Genomic DNA, 18,040 nt, shown 5'->3' with positions numbered 1-18,040 from the left:
AGGCTTAGTCATGAATGAGGAATGGATAAGTAAGTGGGAGAATAAATCTAAGATGGGCAATTGAGAATAGAAAGGTAAAAGAAGGAGTGAAAGACTCCTTAGCCAGGACCCAGGAGCAGGTCATGGAGCCCCCCAGAGCCCGAACACCTGTGCCTACCACCCCAGGCCCTGACCCTTCTCTTTGATCCCCGAGGAACAAGAATGCACAGGGCCAAGGGTTAGGCTGGGCACAGGAAAGACCTGAGAGGAGGTCAGATAGACTGAATATTGAGACCCACCTCTTCCACTTAACTCACTGGGTGGCCCTGGATAGGTTACTTAACCTCTCTGAGACTTAGCCTCTTTCCTCACCTGTAAAAGGGAAGAATGTGTGGATGATGTGTGGATTAACCATGGTGATGTCCAGACAGTTCTAAGCACAGAAGTGAGTGGCCTCCAGCAGAGCTTGGTAAATTTTGGCTACAATTATAAGCTGTTTTAAAAGCACTTGGCATGGAGTAAATACTCCACAAATAAGCACCATACAAGTGTAAATAATTATTAATTATTATGATGACTAATCATCATTATTGTTGATGATAAACGTGAGAACTGCTACCCAAATACCAGCTCCCCCACTCAATCTGTCTGCAGTTTTCACTCCTCAGCAACAAAGAAATATTCTGAGACCCAGAGCAATTGCCGGTTCCATGTAGGCAGACAGGGAGCACAGACTCTGCCTCAGTCCCCACCCTCCTCCCACTCCCCCTCCCGTCCCCCACCCCCGCCCCTACCCCCAGCAGCACAGCAGGGTCTGGTCTCACCCAGGCAGGTGATGTTCAACCAAAGGCATCCATCTGGATGTGCATCTGCTTAGCTCCTCTGCCACTGCATTGTTAAATATTTTGGATAGCACCTAAACAGAGTACCTCTTTGCAATTCCTTGAGCCCTGGCTCATGTGCAACAAGGCAGACCTGCATACAGAAAGTGAACGGAGGAAATCCTGGTCCAGTTCCCGGAGTCTCTGCCTCTGAGATGAGGCTAGTAGGCAAGGAACAGACTCTCCTGAGCATGCAGATCTCAGCCGCGTACTGAAGAATCGGAGCAAGGCCTACAGAGGTGCCTAAGTCAGCACCCCGCATAGCAGAAACTCAATAAACACATGGATGACTGGATAGTCGGATGGATGGATAAGTGAGAGTGAGTATATTAATCATGTCTTTCCCTCCCCCCACCCCCCGACTTTCTGATGCTTTGACATCTGGGGCTTTGCTGACCCTGAAGAGGTCTGCAGCTCCCAAGGCTAGTAAACTCTGAGATGGTAAACACACCCTTCATATGCAAACCAACTAGTCCTCATTCCACCCATCCCCTTACCCGGCCCCCCAACTACCTCTTTTATCAGGCTTTCAGTCTTTAGGTCACTACCTACTTTCCCTCCTCACCCCAGGGGCCAGGTACTGGGTTATTAGGGTCAGTCCCTGCACCCCAGAGCACTGCTGAAATCATTCTAACTAGCAAATCCTAAACCTGCTTAGCTTGCCTCATCTCTTCCTTCCCTTGGAAACCGCAGTAAAGACTCTCGCCCACATTTTCCCCTGCCTCCTGCCTCCTGATCTACCCTGGTACTTCCCCACATAGCCCCTTGTGGCATGGCCTGCCCTCCTCTGGGGAACTGTGAGTAATAAACTACCTTTTCAGCAGCAGTCATCTTCTGATCTGCTGGCTTTACCATACCTGAATAATAATAAAACCTACATTTTAAAACAGGAGGGGAAAGGATAGAGGGAAGGAAGGGAGGAGAGAAGGAAGGATGGAAGGAGGAAGGGAGGGAGGGGAGGAAGAAATTAACCTGTTAATTTCAAGTTTCTGTAGGAATGATCTGATCCAAAACTTTGCTCTATGCTTTGAAAGAGGCAGCTTCCTTCTAGCAGATTCTGGATGTGTTTGAAAGAATGATCCTCCACAGTGCCATAGGCCAGCAGTTACAACACTCTACCTTTGGAGACATACAGGCTTGGCTTTGAATCATGACACTGCCTTTCACTGGCTATGAGACCTCAGGTAACTGACTTGACCTCTCTTGATTCATTTCCCCAACTATTATATATATATTATATACATATATATAAAATAACCACGCACCATCTCACTCCAGCATCAAAAAACTTGGAAGGTAGGTACCTTCTGGTACCTTCCAGTAGATAGCTACCTTCCAGTACCCAGTATCCAGCTTAGAGTACACATTCCATAAATGATGACTATTATTACTTGGCCATTCTACAGTCCCACACCCCAAGTGCTATCTGGTAGCAAGACTGTTATCGAAATGTCATCTTCACCCAGAAATTCCTATTTGGGTCTCTCGGTTTCGGCGTCCCAGAGAGGTGTCTTAAACTCCCTGCCCAGTCCCTGGCCCGGAGTTTGGGTTCAGCCGACAGAAGGCTTGCTGCGCTTAGTCAAGGAACTAGAGGGGCCCTGCATCCCACCCTGCGCTTCCATTTTCACAGCCCTGGGGTCACACTGACCCCCTTCCTGTAGAGACGCTGTTTGGCTTCCCCTGCTGATTTCAAAGTGAGGAGCAGGAGGACCTTTAAACTGGAATAGCATTTCCACTTTCCCATCTCCCCCGCACACCATCACTCAGTAAAAATAGCTAATTTTAAAATGGCTGCTCTTATGATGGACGAGATTAATGGATCTTGAAGAGCAGCCAGTATACCAACTGCTCCTGCAGCCATGATGAAAGCTAATAATGTAGAAAATTCTGCCAATTCCTTTAATTCATGAATATTTAAGCCTGTGAAAAATCTGTCAGATTATATCATTTTTTTCTGGTGATTTTCCGCCTAAGTACATTCGTGGCGGCCTGCCAGTCGCTCAAGAAACTTCAGCGGGAGCAAAATTGTTCTTGTTCTTGTTGTTGTTGTTGTTACCACGGGTTGCCGTCTTCCTGCTGAAATGATCCCCCCTCCCCATCCCAGGATGGAATCAGGTTCACTGACAAAGCCAAAGGCAACCCCTAGGACTTCACCTCAACAGGCATAGATTCTTCTAACCCAAAGGCTGGCACAGACCTTTGAGAGCAGAGCCCACTCTTTTCAAACTGTGTTCCAGGGTACCCAGAGGTTCCTCCATGGTCCCCAAGGGATGCCTGGGAGGGGTTGGGCTAGAGATGTTAGGTGGATGGAGTTGTGGGATGCAATCTCCACCTCCATCCAGCAGTTCTGCTTTCTGCAGCAAGGTTCCACCTAACATTTCCCTGGGAAGACATTTAAACGGAGTTTGGAAGCCACCTTGGAGCCCATCCCCCACCTCCCAAAATAACAGATGGAGAAAGTGAGGCCCCACAAGGGTAAGCAGTTTGTCCATGTCACCACGCACATGAGCGGCGGCCTCTGAACTGCCGCCAGGGTCCCCAGTTCCAAGCCAGCTCGCGCTCCTTTCCAGCACATTTTGGCCGACCTCTCGACGGCCCAGCGCAGCCTGGGTGGGGGAAGCAGGAAGCCGCCGGGCTCAGATGGGACGGCCGCCGCTCCCCGGCCAGGGTGGACAGGCCTCTCTCGGAAGCCAAGCTGTTTCCTCGCGGAGACAAGAGACAGACAATGAGCGTGGTTAGCAGCTTGGGAGGGAGGGGTGGCCCACTTCAGAGATGATTATCATGTGGGGACTTGGCTGGAGGAAGGAGTGAGCTGCTTTTTATAGGAACTCCAGTTCCTCGTTTTGTTCCCCTCGGGTGATTCTCCAAAGAAAGCCGACTCGAGTCAGCTGGCAGTGGCAGGGCGAGGCCGAGGCGGCCGGGCTGCGATGGCCCTGGTTCAGCACTTGCCCCAGCTGGTCACGTCCTCACCGGGGCGGCCCGCACTCTGCCAGGAGCCCAGGTCAGCCCCCATCCAAAATCAACAAGTCTTTTGTGCTTCTCCTTTAGACACGGTGTAATTACAGCAAACATGCATTGGCGGTGAGCAGCAATCATGAGACAACTGTTGAGGATTTCAGATGCGCTTGGCGGCGGCTCCTGGAGCGCAGTGCGAGGAACCGCAGCTCCAGTTGGCCCGTGCTGGCCCGAAAACAAGGGATTTGCAGAAGTCGGGAGCGGTGTGTTGGCACGGTGTCCACGCCATGTCGTTCATCAGCTATTTCCTTGATAGCGGGTTGCGTCTTACCACCAAGCCAACCGACTGACTTATGAGTCAGTGACTTAAAAAATAAATAAATACTTGAGGCCAGCTGTGCCTGCCGCGCAAAACCCGTCAGGCTGCAGACAAAGTGGGCCCCTGCCACTTTCCCAGGTGGTTTTGTTTTTCCTCTTTTTGTCTTCTTGTTTGAAAACTGTGAAAGTGAAACCGCACACCTCCCCCTGAAAGCTGCTGTGTTCCCACGGCTGGAGGAGGTGGGTGGGGGCGAGGTCTCCCGGTAGCATTGCATTGCCCTTCCGCAGGCCCCAGGGTCCAGCCACCCGGCTGGCTCTGAGCAAAGCGCTGCACAGGGAAGTGGCCAAAACCCATTGTTAGGTGCTACCACACATGGCCAAGAACCCACCCAGGTGTGACTAGATTCATCCTCTCAACAGATGATGAGGAAAATAGTGATATGTGTGGAACGTGTGTTAGTCGCTCAGTCACGTCTGACTCTTTATGACTCTTTATGAGCCCTCCAGGCTCCTCTTTCCGTGGGATTTTCCTGGCAAAAATACTGGAGTGGGTAGCCATTCCCTTCTCCAGGGGATCTTGCCGACCCAGGGATCGAACCCGGTTCTCCTGCTTTGCAGGCAGATTCTTTACCGTCTGAGCCATCAGGGAAGCCCCAAATAGTGATCAGTATCCTCAATTTATAGATGAGGGAATAAAGACTTCTTAGTTTAAGATTCATGCTCTGATCCCACACTTAGTAAGTGGCAGAATTGGGTTTAAAACCCAGATTTATCTGATTCCAGTGTTCTTCTTATCTCAGATGCATCATACCATGAATATGTAACATTATAGGGTTATTAACACTGACATGGCCCACTCACACCCCTCCCCCCAACCCCAAGGCTGACATTTGAGCTTGGGAGGCACGAAGTCAAGGATGAATTAGACAATTGATGGTTTCACTGTGATTGTGGTTAACACCCTCAAGGAAGAAGTAAGTACAGGGTGTTTTCATCAGGGGTCAGAGGGCCTGGCCTGGCCTGAGAGGCTTGAGAGGGATGAGGAGGAATTAAGTGGGCAAACATTCCTGGCAGAGGGAAGGGCAGGAACAAAGACCCTGAGACCAGGAAGACTGTGTGCTGGAAGCTGATGGAAGGGCAGGGAGCTTGGAATGAGGGGGGCCTTAAGGGTGGAGAACTTGGTGGGGCATTGAAGGCCAAGGAAATAATTAGGGGCTTTATACTAACAACATGGGGTAGCCATTGATGGGTTTTAAGTAGCGGCATACACAAATCTGAGATGTTTTTAAAGGATCCCCCTGGCTGTTTTATAAACAATTGGCTGAGGGACAGGAGAAGGTGCAGGGAGAGTTACCGATAGGCCAGCAATGCTGGTGGCTCACAAGTTTCCAGACTGGCTGAGGGCACAGGCTCTCTCCATCACCTCTCCTCACTGTGCCTCAAAGATGCTCCAAAGGCTCTATCAGCTAACAAAATAATCTCATAAGCAGGGACTAACTTCACAGATGTGGAAGCCAGAAGGACTACTGCAGCCTGGCAGCATGGTTCTGGGGATCTTGTCCTCCTCCCCCAAGCCCTCCAGCTGAAGCCAGGGATGGGGTGACTGCAAAAGCAACACCCCTTTTCTCCTCTCCCTCCTGGTCCCACACTGTTCTAAGTCATTCTTTTGAGCAGTCCCAGGTATTCCCTGGACCAGTCCCAGGACCTTTCAAAGGAGGCTGCCATTAACTTCATTACCTCCACCATAGTTTGGCCTCATGTCAAACAAAAGAGAGGGAACACAACCCTGCCCACCAACAGAAAATTGGATTAAATATTTACTGAACATGGGCCCACCCATCAGAACAAGACCCAGTTTTCCCCTCAGTCAGTCTCTCCCATCAGGAAGCTTCCATAATCCTCTTATCCTTCTCCATCAGAGGGCAGACAGAATGAAAACCACAATCACAGAAAACTAACCAATCTGATCACATGTACTGTCTAACTCAATGAAACTATGAGCCATGCCATGTAGGGCTACCCAAGATGGATGGGTCATGGTGAAGAGTTCTGAAAAAATGTGGTCCACTGGAGAAGGGAATGGCAAACCACTTCAATATTCTTGCCTTGAGAACCCCATGAACAGAATGCAAAGGCAAAAAGATAGGACACTGAAAGATGAACTCCCCAGGTTAATAGGTGCCCAATATGCTATGGAGATCAGTGGAGAGAGAACTCCAGAAAGAATGAACAGACAGAGCCAAAGCAAAAACATCACCCAGTTGTGCATGTGACTGGTGATGGAAGTAAAGTCTGATACCATAAAAATCAATACTGCATAGGAACCTGGAATGTTAGGTCCATGAATCAAGACAAATTGGAAGTGGTCAAACAGGAGATGGCAAGTGTGAACATTGACATTTTAGGAATCAGTAAACTAAAATGGACTGGAATGGGTGAATTTAACTCAGATGACCATTATATCTACTACTGTTGGCAAGAATCCCTTAGAAGCAATGGAGTAGCCCTCATAGTCAAACAAAAAAGTCCAAAATGCAGTACTTGAATGCAATCTCAAAAATGACAGAATGATCTCTGTTCGTTTCCAAGGCAAACCATTCAATATCACAGTAATCCAAGTCTATGCCCCAACCAGTAGTGCTAGAGAAGCTGAAGTTGAACGGCTCTATGAAGACCTACAAGACTTTCTAGAACTAACACCCAAAAAAAGATGTCCTTTTCATTATACAGGACTGGAATGCAAAAGTAGGAAGTCAAGAAATACTTGGAGTAACAGCCAAATTTGGCCTTGGAGTACAAAATGAACCAGGGCAAAGGCTAACAGAGTTTTGCCAAGAGAACGCACTGGTCATAGCAAACATCCTCTTCCAACAACACAAGAGAAGACTCTGCACATGGACATCACCAGATGGTCAATACCAAAATCAGATTGATTATATTCTTTGCAGCCAAAGGTGGAGAAGCTCTATACAGTGAGCAAAAACAAGACTGGGAGCTGACTGTGGTTCAGATCATGAACTCCTTATTGCCAAATTCAGACTTAAATTGAAGAAAGTGGGGAAAAGCACTAGAACATTCAGGTATGACCTAAATCAAATCCCTTATGATTAAACAGTGGAAGTGAGAAATAGATTCAAGGGATTAGATCTGGTAGACAGAATGCCTGAAGAACTATGGATTGAGGTCCATGACATTGTATAGGAGATAATGATCAAAACCCTCCCCAAGAAAAACAAATGTGAAAAGGCAAAATGGTTGTCTGAGGAGGCCTCACAAATAGCTGAGAAAAGAAGATAAGCAAAAGGCAAAGGAGAAAGGGAAAGATATTCCCATTTTAATGCAGAATTCCAAAGAATAACCAGGAGAGATAAGAAAGCCATCCTCAGTGATCAATGCAAATAGAGGAAAACAATAAAATGGAGAAAACTAGAGATCTCTTCAAGAAAATAAGAGATACCAAGGGAACATTTCATGCAAAGATGGGCACAATAAAGGACAGAAATGGTATGGACCTAACAGAAGCAGAAGATATTAAGAAGAGGTGGCAAGAATACCCAGAAGAACTATACAAAAAAGATCTTCATGATCCGGATAACCATGATGCTGTGATCACACCTAGAGCCAGACATTCTGGAATGTGAAGTCAAATGGGCCTTAGGAAGCATCACTGAACAAAGCTAGTGGAAGGGATGGAATTCCAGTTGAGTTATTTCAAATCATAAAAGATGATACTGTGAAGGTGCTTCAGTCAATATGCCAGCAAATTTGGAAAACTCAGCAGTGGCCACAGGACTGGAAAAGGTCAGTTTTCATTCCAATCCCAAAGAAAGGCAATGCCAAAGAATGTTCAAACTACTGCACAATTGCACTCATCTCACACGCTAGCAAGGTAATGCTCAAAATTCTCCAAGCTAGGCTTCAACTGTACGTGAACCATGAACTTCCAAATGTTCAAGCTGGACTTAGAAAAGACAGAGGAACCAAAGATCAAATTGCCAACATCCGTTGGATCATCAAAAAAGCAAGAGAGTTCCAGAAAAACATCTATTTCTGCTTTATTGACTATGCCAAAGCATTTGACTGTGTGGATCACAACAAACTGTGGAAAATTCTTCAAGAGATAGAAATATCAGACCACCTGACCTGCCTCCTAGGAAATCTGTATGTAGGTCAAGAAGCAACAGTTAGAACTGGACACGGAACTACAGACTGGTTCCAAATCAGGAAAGGAGTAAGTCAGGGCTGTATATTGTCACCCTGCTTGTTTAACTTATATGCAGAGTACGTCGTGACAAATGCTGGGCTGGATGAAGCACAAGCTGGAATCAAGACTGTCAGGGGAAATATCAATAACCTCAGATATGCAGATGACACCACCCTTATAGCAGAAAGCAAAGAAGAACTAAAGAGCCTCTTGATGAAAGTGAATGAGGAGAATGAAAAAGTTGGCTTAAAGCTCAACATTCAGAAAACTAAGATCATGGCATCCAGTCCCATTACTTCATGGCAAATAGATGGGGAAACAATGGAAACAGTGACAGACTTTATTTTGGGGGGCTCCAAAATCACTGCAGATGGTGACTGCAGCCATGAAATTAAAAGATATTTGCTCCTTGGAAGAAAAGCTATGACAAACCTAGACAGCATATTAAAAAGCAGAGACATTACTTAGCCAACAAAGGTCCATCTGGTCAAGGCTATGGTTTTTCCAGTAGTCATGTATGGATGTGAGAGTTGGATATAAAGAAAGCTGAGTGCCGAAGAATTAATGCTTTTGAACTGTGGTGTTGAAGAAGACTCTTGAGAGTCCTTTGGACTGCAAGGAGATCCAACCAGTCCATCCTAAAGGAGATCAGTCCTGAATATTCATTGGAAAGACTGATGCTGAAGCTGAAACTCCAATACTTTGACCATCTGACGTGAAGAACTGACTCATTCAAAAAGACCCTGATGCTGGGAAAGATTGAAGGTAGGAGGAGAAGGGGATGACAGAGGATAAGATGGTTGGATGGCATCACCAACTTGATGGACATGAGTGAGCAAGCTCTGGGAGTTGGTGATGGACAGGGAAGCCTGGTGTGCTGCAGTCCATGGGGTTACAAAGAGTCGGACACTACTGAGTGACTGAACTGAACCGAACTGAAGGTATTTCCTTCAATCTGCTTTTGAAATCTGCTTAACTTCATCAATATTGAAAAAGCTCCTCTGGTTCAGCCCTCCCCACCTCACCCTATCAATCCTCCAGGAGGGCCCCTCCAGGTCACACCACATCCAGCTGGGGCTTGGCTGCCCCTTGGAGACCCAGTTTTCAGGAGAGCTCAGAAATCCTTCCCCAACTCCCAGCCACTCTGCCCACCCCTTTCTCCTTCTGAAAGATGAGAAGAGGGTAGTCTGGGGCAAAGAAAGAGCTGCTCCTCCCCTCCCTCACCCCGTCCCCAGGTGTCTGGGCCAGACCCTCTCTCCTGGCCTAGAGGGCCTCGGGCTGCCTGGGCCACTAGGTTTGGTGCCACTAGGAGGGGCCGTCTCCTGCCTTCTGTCTGCCCCCTCTCCCCCAACTATTCCCACCCCTCTCACAGGACCGAGCAACACTCAGATCTGAGCCTTGTGTAAGTGAAGGGCAGGGATTCCTAGAGCCCTACGCCTGCCCAGGCACCAGATGCCAATGCTGTAACGTATCCCTTTGGCCATTTTGTCTCCTTTGCCATGAAGACCCCTCAGGGCACTTGTAGGAAAGGGCCACATTTTGACCTAACACTATCCTCAGAGCACTGTAATCTCGCCACAATTTCAAACCTCCATTCTACAGATGGGGAAGTGGAGGTTCAGAGGGACTCAAGAGCTTGCCTGCTGCTAAGCGGGAATCCGCAGATGAAGCCAAGCCTGTTCCTTATGTGCTTCCTGGCTGAGTAAGCAGGACAGAGAGAGGGGCCCTGAGGTCCTTTGCCCCCATCGGCGGGGCCGTGATGACACCCCCAGGGCCGCAGCACACACCAGCCCTGCAGGGGTCTGGCGCCACATCCTAACAGTCAGCGCGGGCCAGGGTCTGGAGGCTGGAGGTGCGTCACTGAGGTCCCACAGAGAGCCCCCACCACGCCCCAGGGATGGCTACGCACCCCTGCTCAGGGTCCTCGAGGCAGACATCAGCGAGAAAAGGTGAGGCATGGCTGGGATTCAGGGTTTTCAGCCTTTCCTGTCAGCCCCAGATGGGAGCACCCCTGTCCTCCCGTCCCGCTCTGACCCCTCCTCCAGTCTCCCCCCGACCCCAGCACCCCACCACCACTCAGAGCAGGCCTCGCTCCATCTCCTGATATCAGGGCAAACTTACTGCTAAGAGCATGGTGGGAGGGACCACCAGCGGGATTAATGCACCAGCAGCCCCAGAGGGGCAGCTGCCAAGCTCACCAAACACACATCATGAAAAGTTATTGCTCAGAAAACATCAGGAGCAGCACTCACTCATAAATATTTAATGCCCCCACCGCAGGCAGCCAGACTTCCTGCAAGGCGGTTAATTGCCTCCAGGACAAGGAGGCCAGGGTCTCCTCAGTGCCAAGGCAACTCCTTCAGCCCCCTCCTCGTCCTTCCACCCCAGCATCACAGCCCCCCAGCCCCTCGTTCCCCCAGCCCCCACCCTCCCACCTTGCCCAACAGCTGAGCAGGTCCTCTCACTTCCTGGTTCTGCTGGCCAAGGATGAAGAAGCCCCTTAAGTCTTTATTTTTTTATTTTTTTACAATTTTTTTTAATTTATTTTAATTGGAGGCTAATTACTTTACAATATTGTAGTGGTTTGTGCCATACATTGGCCTTAAGTCTTTAAATGTCACAACACAGGCTCTGTCCGCTCTTCCTACCCGACCTCCCGGAAATCTTCCTTCCTCGCTTTACACTCCAGTCATATTGTGTCAGTGACTGTTCCCTAAATAAGCCAAGTTTTTACCAGGCAGGAGACAGATGGCCCCTTTCCCCCTGCCCCAGGGTAAAGCCATTGGAGATTCATTCCCTGTGGATTAAAATAGCAGGACAATTAAGGGAGAGGCTGGGCCCTGCCCAGACCACATATTTCTTATTCTCAAAGTCAGAAGACCCCCTGGAACACACGTGTGCAGAAAAGTTCCTTGGAGGTCAAAGGGTGAGTGATGTCAAGAGATGCTCTACCCACAGGCCTTTTCAGTAGGCCTTTTCATCTTAGCTAAGAGATGCTTGCACATACACAGAAGGAAACTGAGATACACCAAATATGGACTGAGAAGTGAGCAAATCAAAATGACTGACCTCAGGAAACCTGGAAGAAATGCCCCATAAAAGTAATTCGAACTGCCATGAGAGTGAGACTCGGGAACTTTCCATCTGAGTCTGCCTGTGTGTCTAGCCACAGGTGGTTTTTGCTGTTTAGTCACTAAGTCATGTCCTCTTTGCAACCCCATGGACTGCAGCACACCAGGCTTCCGTGTCCTTCACTATCTCCCAGAGTTTGCTCAAACTCATGTCCATTGAGTCGGTGATGCCATCTCATCCAACCATCTCATCCCCTGCCTTCCCCTTCTCTTGCCTTCAGTCTTTCCCAGCATCAGGGTCTTTTCCAATGAGTCAGTTCTTTGCATCAGGTGGCAAAAATATTGGAGCTTCAGCTTCAGCATCAGTCCTTCCAATGAACATTCAGGGTTGATTTCCTTCAGGATTACTTGGCTCAATCTCCTTGCAGTTCAAGGGACTCTCAAGAGTCTTCTCCAGCACCACAGTTCAAAAGCACCAATTCTTTGGTGCTCAGCCTTCTTTATGGTCCAACTCTCACATATACTGTACTCTTTTCCCTCAATAAATAATTTACTTGCTTCATTGATTTTCATCTTTGTGGGAATTCCCACAAAGTCCACGGTCCACCCCACTCCCAACCTTGTCCTCCAGGGACACGTCTAAAGTCCCAGCTCAAGGGTTCTCCCTGTGTCACAGGTGCTGTGTGTGTTTCTGGTGGAGTGCCATGCAGGATGGCACCCATCTACTGACATGACACAACTCCCACCAAGTCAAGTTCCTGGAGGGAAGAACCTAGATTTGCCCTATTTAGAAGCATCCTGGCTCTCTCCTCTCTCTCTCTCTCTCTCTCTCTCTCTCTCTCTCTCTCTTTCTCTCTCTCTCTCTCTGTCTGCTGCCCCCAAGGAGCTCCCAATAAAGATGAAAACACTGAAGGGAGGAAGCAGATGGAGGGGAAGGGGGAGGACTTCTCATCTGGAAGATGGGATAAGTGCCTCTTTGTCAAGATTGGCATAAAACTGAAATAACACACGCAAAGCACAGTGCCTGGGAGGCAATAGATGCTTCAAAAATATTTTTGGACAAAATTAAGGAATGAAGGAGGCAGTGAATGATGTCCACAAGGAGAAGAAATTGGAGAGGAGAGAAACTGGGGGCAGGAGGGGAGAAAACAAATTCTTAATGAGCATCTATTCCATACCAGGCACAGTCCCAGGCTCCAGATACACTCAGTGATGGAAAAAAAAAAAAAAACAACAACCATATCACTGCATCCAAGAACCTACAATCTAGAGGGAAGACAGAGCTCAGTCTTAGCCCCAGTGTGAAGTGTAGGCACTGGCATTCTAAGACTTTATTATTCACTTCCCATGGCCTCCAAGATTAAGGTCAATCTCTTGAGCTTGCATTTATGGAGTCAGGATAGATAGACCATGCCTGTGTGCATGCATGCCTGCTAAGTTGTTCCAGTCATGTCTGACTCTTTGCAACTCTATGGACCATAGCCCACCAGGCTCCTCTGTTCAATGGATTCTCCAGGCAAGAATACTGGAATGGGTTTCCATGCCCTCCTCCAGGGGATCTTACTGGCCCAGGGATCTAACCAGGGATCTTACATCTCCTGCAATGGCAGGCGGGGTTCTTTACCACTAGCGCCACCTGGGAAGCCCAGATGGACCATGCTATGTAACAAATAGCCCCCCAGATTTCAGTAGCTTACAGGAGTTTGTCATTCAGGCAAATCCACACCAGTCCAGGCATGATCTAGCCTGTGTAGACCCTGTGTTTTGGGCAGCTCTGCTCCAGTGATACCTCCGTGTGTCACCGCCCGTTTCTTTTCTGCTCAAGTTGGTATGAAACCGTGGCCCATTCCAGGGCGCTTACTCTGAGCCTCTGCACATCCTCCTCTCCCTGGACAGAAGACGCTGCCACCTGCTCCCACCGGCAGATCCCGGAGGATCCCACGATTCCGACATACAGAGCTCGGCTGTGCTGTAGGTTCAGAAAGAGAGGAGGAGAGCAAGGCACTCGCCACGTTTCCCTGAGGACCCATCCTCTCCACCTGAGAGATGGGCAGAATTGTTCCTGCTGCTGTGGGTGGGGAGTGGGATGCCTCTTTCTGCCTCTGGGAAGAATCCACCCCCTGGAATCCTCACAGTCCTTGAAGACAGTTTCTACCCAAGGGCAGTTGTAGGCTGTGAAGCAGAGAGAAGAAAGAAATTGGCCTTGAGGTTGGAAGCCCTCAGCCCGTGGCCACAACGAGTTAGCTAAAGGGGAAGCAAGCCATGGAGTTCAAAATAGAGAAAGAAAAGGAAACGAAAGCAGCTCATGCCCCAGTCCCCGCCGCCCCCGCCCCTGCAGTGCACTAGAGGATGAATCAGCTTGTGCTCTTCATTTCTTTTCCTCTTGGAGGTAGTGGTGGGGCTGGGGGTGAGTAAGCCGTATGGTTCCCCAATGCGGTCGCGGTCAAGGTCACTGGACACTTGGCTCTGCCCCCTCTCGGCCCGTGAGAATGAGTTCCACATCCTCTCACACCAGCTCCGTTTCCCCTCTCCCCCCGCCCCCCACTGCCCCCGGCAATCCCCTTCTGGCTTTTGCTTCCCTCTCCCAAGTCCAAGGCAAAGCACAGTCCGCCCCAGCCCCCACCCCACTGGGCCAGCCAGCCCCTCGCAGAGCACAGGGCATGGTCCGAAACCACATCGTGCAACGTGATTCACTCGATCTGTGGAAAGACTGATGCAATTGTGGGTGAGGAGTCATTTCTGCTGATGAGGAAACCACAGTAACCCAGCAGGGGTGAGAGGGCAATCCATCAGGGCAATCGGGACCCACCCTGAGAAAGGGCACTACCCGGAGCCCTCAGGCTTCCCGGAGCGGCCCAGCCACACCGCAGCGGGGGCCAGGGAACAGGACAGACCCCCCAGCACACGGCTCCCACTGGCTGAGATGCAGCAGGTGTGGGGCTGGGAGGAAGGCTGCTCATGTCCATGGGCCAACAAGCCCGTCAGCTTCCTACCCCCAGCCCTGAGCTTGTGTCCCCAGCTATGAGGGATCAAGCCAGAGACCGCCCCTCTCTGGGCGGTGGCACCCCGACCCTCCTCACAGCGTTGTGCTTGCTTCCTGGAGTTGGCAAGGGATCACGTGATGTCTCGTCATTGCCCCTACACTGGGTTCTTTTCATCTATTCTTTATCATCTGGGTAGTACGTGCTCAGGGTGGGTCTCCACCTTCAAACAGAAGCCATTCTAGACAGATGCTAGAGACATTAGCCCTACCAGAAAGCGACACATCACCTCACCAGATCAACAGACCTGTGAAAGGGAGGCATTCTTTCTTTTTTAAAAAAAAATATTTTGTTTATTTTGTTGCACTGGGTCTTAGTTGTGGCACACCAGATCTTTGATCTTTAGTTGCGGCATGTGGGATCTAGCTCCTTGTCCGGGGATCGAAGGCAGGCCCCCTGCATTGGAATTGAGGGGACCTAGCCACTAGGTCTAGGGGAGGCAGGGAAATCCCAAGTGAGGCATTCTTATCCCATTCTACTGCAGAAGGAGCCAAGGAGCCTTCTACTCAGAAGGCAGTATAACCCACAAGGACACCAGTAACTTGGCAGAGAGCAGCCCAAACTCTCTTCAAACTCCCTGCTCAGAGTTCTCTACAGATTCCAGGCACCTACTAACTCAGCTTCCTTCATGGGGGTCTCTTGATGAGGGCCAAAGAGATGAGGAGTCCTCTAAGAAGCGCCAAGCAAAATATGAAAGGAGAGAGCAGGACAGTTCACCCTCCACATCTGTAGGTCACTGACCCACAGAGCCAAGAACTATGTCAAACACAGGCCACTGCCCCATCCTTATGCCCTCCCACTGCCCCCCGCCCCCCGCAGGCTGAAGGGCCCCTGGAGCATCATAAAGGCTCTCAGCCTTCCATGTGCGAGCCTGACCCCTGGTGCCAGAACCTGGAACTGCATGGAGGCCAAGGTGGCCCAAGAGGTCAAGAAGCTCGGCACTCACAGTGGAGCGGGGTGCTGAGCCTCAGAGCTTTTGAATATGGCCGCACTTCCCAGCCCCCCAGTCTGCGTGACTCTGGAACCCCAGGCTACAGGGTCTTGATAACCAACTCCTTCACAGGGCCAGTTCTTAGAATATGCTCATGAGTCACGAATCTCATAATGACCTAGGAGGCACATAGAGTTTTAGCCCCTTTCTACAGATGAATAAACTGAGGCCGCAGCAGTGAGAAAAACTCCCCAACTACAGTTAGGAAGTCAATGACAGACCCTACACTCGAACCCAGATTTTCTAATTTAAAAGACCACTCCCTCCAATTTTCCTAAAATCTCCACCCCTTGGGTTACTAAAGGTAGAAAAGAGATAGGAGAACATGGCTTCTAGGACAGCCCACACACATCAGGTAGATTTATTTTGGAAAAATAAATGTATTTAAAATTCATGCCTTGATTTGAAATTAAAGAGTTTATTTAAAATAATTGTACTTAAACACGCTTATGTAAAATAAAATACTTGCAAGATAGCTTTCCACCTGCTCCTAATAGCCCATGAGCACAGGACAGGTGATCTAATAAATATCGTGTCTAGAGGAGGTGGATAGCACTAAGATTGACAGATTTAGCAAATAAAAGTACGGACTGTGCAGTTATAGTTAAACCAGATAAGCAATGAATCCGCTATTTGGGACGTATTTATGCTAAAAAAAAGAAAAAAAGAAAAAAGAAAGAAAAGAAAAAAGATTCGTTGATTATCTAAATTCAAGTGTAACCGGATGTCCTCTGTTTAATCTGGCAATCCTAGACTAGGTGCTATCGGGAATGGGAGAGAACTGCAGCTAGATTGGGGGTTCCAGGAACAGTTTGGAGGCCTGTTAACCAGTGAGGGGTGAGGAGGGGGAGAGGCGGTGAAGTTGGAGATCCAGGCAGAAATTTGGAAGCTGCTCAGGGTTCTGGGTCCAGGAGTGACATGATAATGTCCTTCTTTTCTTACAGATTATTCTGACCCCACATGGAATATAAGAAAGGGGGAGCAGGGACTTCCCCGGCAGCCCAGTGGTTAAGACTTCGCACTTCTACTGTAAGAGGCGTGAATTGGATCCCTGGTTAGGGAAATAAGACCCACATGCCATGCGGCAAAATTTTATTGAAATAAATAAAAATAAAATTGACATCTATAATATCAAAAATAAAGAAGAAAGGGGAGCAGTCAGTCAGGGAGGGCCAACAAGGATGTATGTGAGGGCATGCGGTTCATGCAGGGCTGCACGACGGGTGGAGGTGGTGGGAAGTGGTAGGTTCGGGACATGTTCTGAAGGTGGAGCCCCCTGGACCCCCACCCTCAGGGCCTGGAGGGCCAGCCTCTTCTCATCTTGAGTGCTTTGTTGCTCAGCTGTGTCCGACTCTTTGCAACCCCATGGACTATAGCCCACCAGGTTCCTCTGTCCATGGGATTCTACAGACAAGAATACTGGCTGGGGTGCCATGCCCTCCACCAGAGGATCTTCCCAATCCAGGGATCAGACCCAGGTCTCCCACATTGCAGGCAGATTCTTTACTGTCCGAGCCACCACCAGGGGATCTTCTCATCTTAGTCCTTCCCAATCCTGCTCTCTGAACCACACCCCCCTGGTTTTGCACCCTCAGTTCTGACATCCGCTGTTTTCCTCCTCCCTCCATGAACTCCCCACCCGGGTGCCACCTGATGGGGCTGCCCTGCTCCTCTTGGCAGGCAGGTCCACGGAGGGAAGAGAAAGAGGAGTCACTGTGTTGCTTTTCTTGTCCACCTCAAGGCCACCATGCCCCCCAGGGGACCCAGTCAAGTGGCCCATGTCCGGTTTTGCTGAGAGAAGCCTGTCCCTCTTCACACGACCGAGAACCAAGGCAGGCTGGGCCCCCTGCTGGCCCCCCTGGAAGCAGGGCCCCTGAAGGGCCCCTGAAAAGGCTGTGTCACCCTTCAAGTCTCAGGCAGGGTGAAGGGACCAGCGCTCCAGGCCCTGACTCAACGCCTACCAGCCCCACTGCAGGGAAAAGCTCCTGGATGCAGGGCAAACCACCCCCACCCCCAACCACTGCATACTCTTTCCCTGAACCAGACCTCAGAAGGAGAAAATGCTGATCTTTCAGCTCAAGGTCAGTGATTTTCAAACTTATTCCCAAATTAGGCCACTGTGGAGGGGGAGAAGGGAAGGGAGACCTGGGCCAAATCCAGGAACTAACCTTCCCCCACATCAGCCATGTTTTGTAAACTGGGGCTTCTGGTAAAATTATTTTTTAAAATAGCATTTTTTAAACGTTAAATTTTAATTTAACGTTTAAAAAATGTTAAACAATTAATTAAAATTTAAAAATAAATTAATTTATTTTTATTTGGCTGCATTGGGTCTTTGTTGCATCACACCGACTCTCTAATAGTGGTGCAGGCTCCAGAGTGCACAGGCTCAGTAACTGCAACTCTTGGGCTTAGCTGCTCTGATGCATGTTGGATCTTATTTCCCCAACCACGATCAAACTCATGTCCCTTATCGGAAGGCAGATTTTTAACCATGGGACCACCAAGGAAGTCCTTAAAATTCTTCTTTTAAAGGATGCCTTGGTGAAAATATTCCCACCTGTGTGCATTTGGAACCCATGGACGGGTCCACGTGTTGA

At 49.2% G+C, this 18,040-nt stretch overlaps 1 long non-coding RNA gene across 2 annotated transcripts; it reads left to right on the top strand.

Annotated features, from left to right (window-relative positions):
- Window positions 1–931: 931 nt before the first annotated feature.
- LOC133067427 (uncharacterized) lies at window positions 932–4,228 on the top strand. Of its 2 annotated transcripts, none has more exons than XR_009695240.1 (3): window positions 932–1,180; window positions 1,895–2,044; window positions 3,909–4,228. It is a non-coding gene; the product is annotated as an uncharacterized LOC133067427 (long non-coding RNA). The 2 variants fall into 2 exon arrangements; XR_009695239.1 differs by lacking the exon at window positions 932–1,180 and adding an exon at window positions 1,510–1,657.
- Window positions 4,229–18,040: the final 13,812 nt, after the last annotated feature.

The sequence above is a fragment of the Dama dama genome, chromosome 12 (genome assembly GCF_033118175.1).
Source record: "Dama dama isolate Ldn47 chromosome 12, ASM3311817v1, whole genome shotgun sequence".
In the NCBI taxonomy this organism is placed as follows: domain Eukaryota; kingdom Metazoa; phylum Chordata; class Mammalia; order Artiodactyla; family Cervidae; genus Dama; species Dama dama.
The sequence above is the reverse complement of the archived record's forward strand: the minus strand, read 5'-3'. Positions and strand labels throughout refer to the sequence as shown.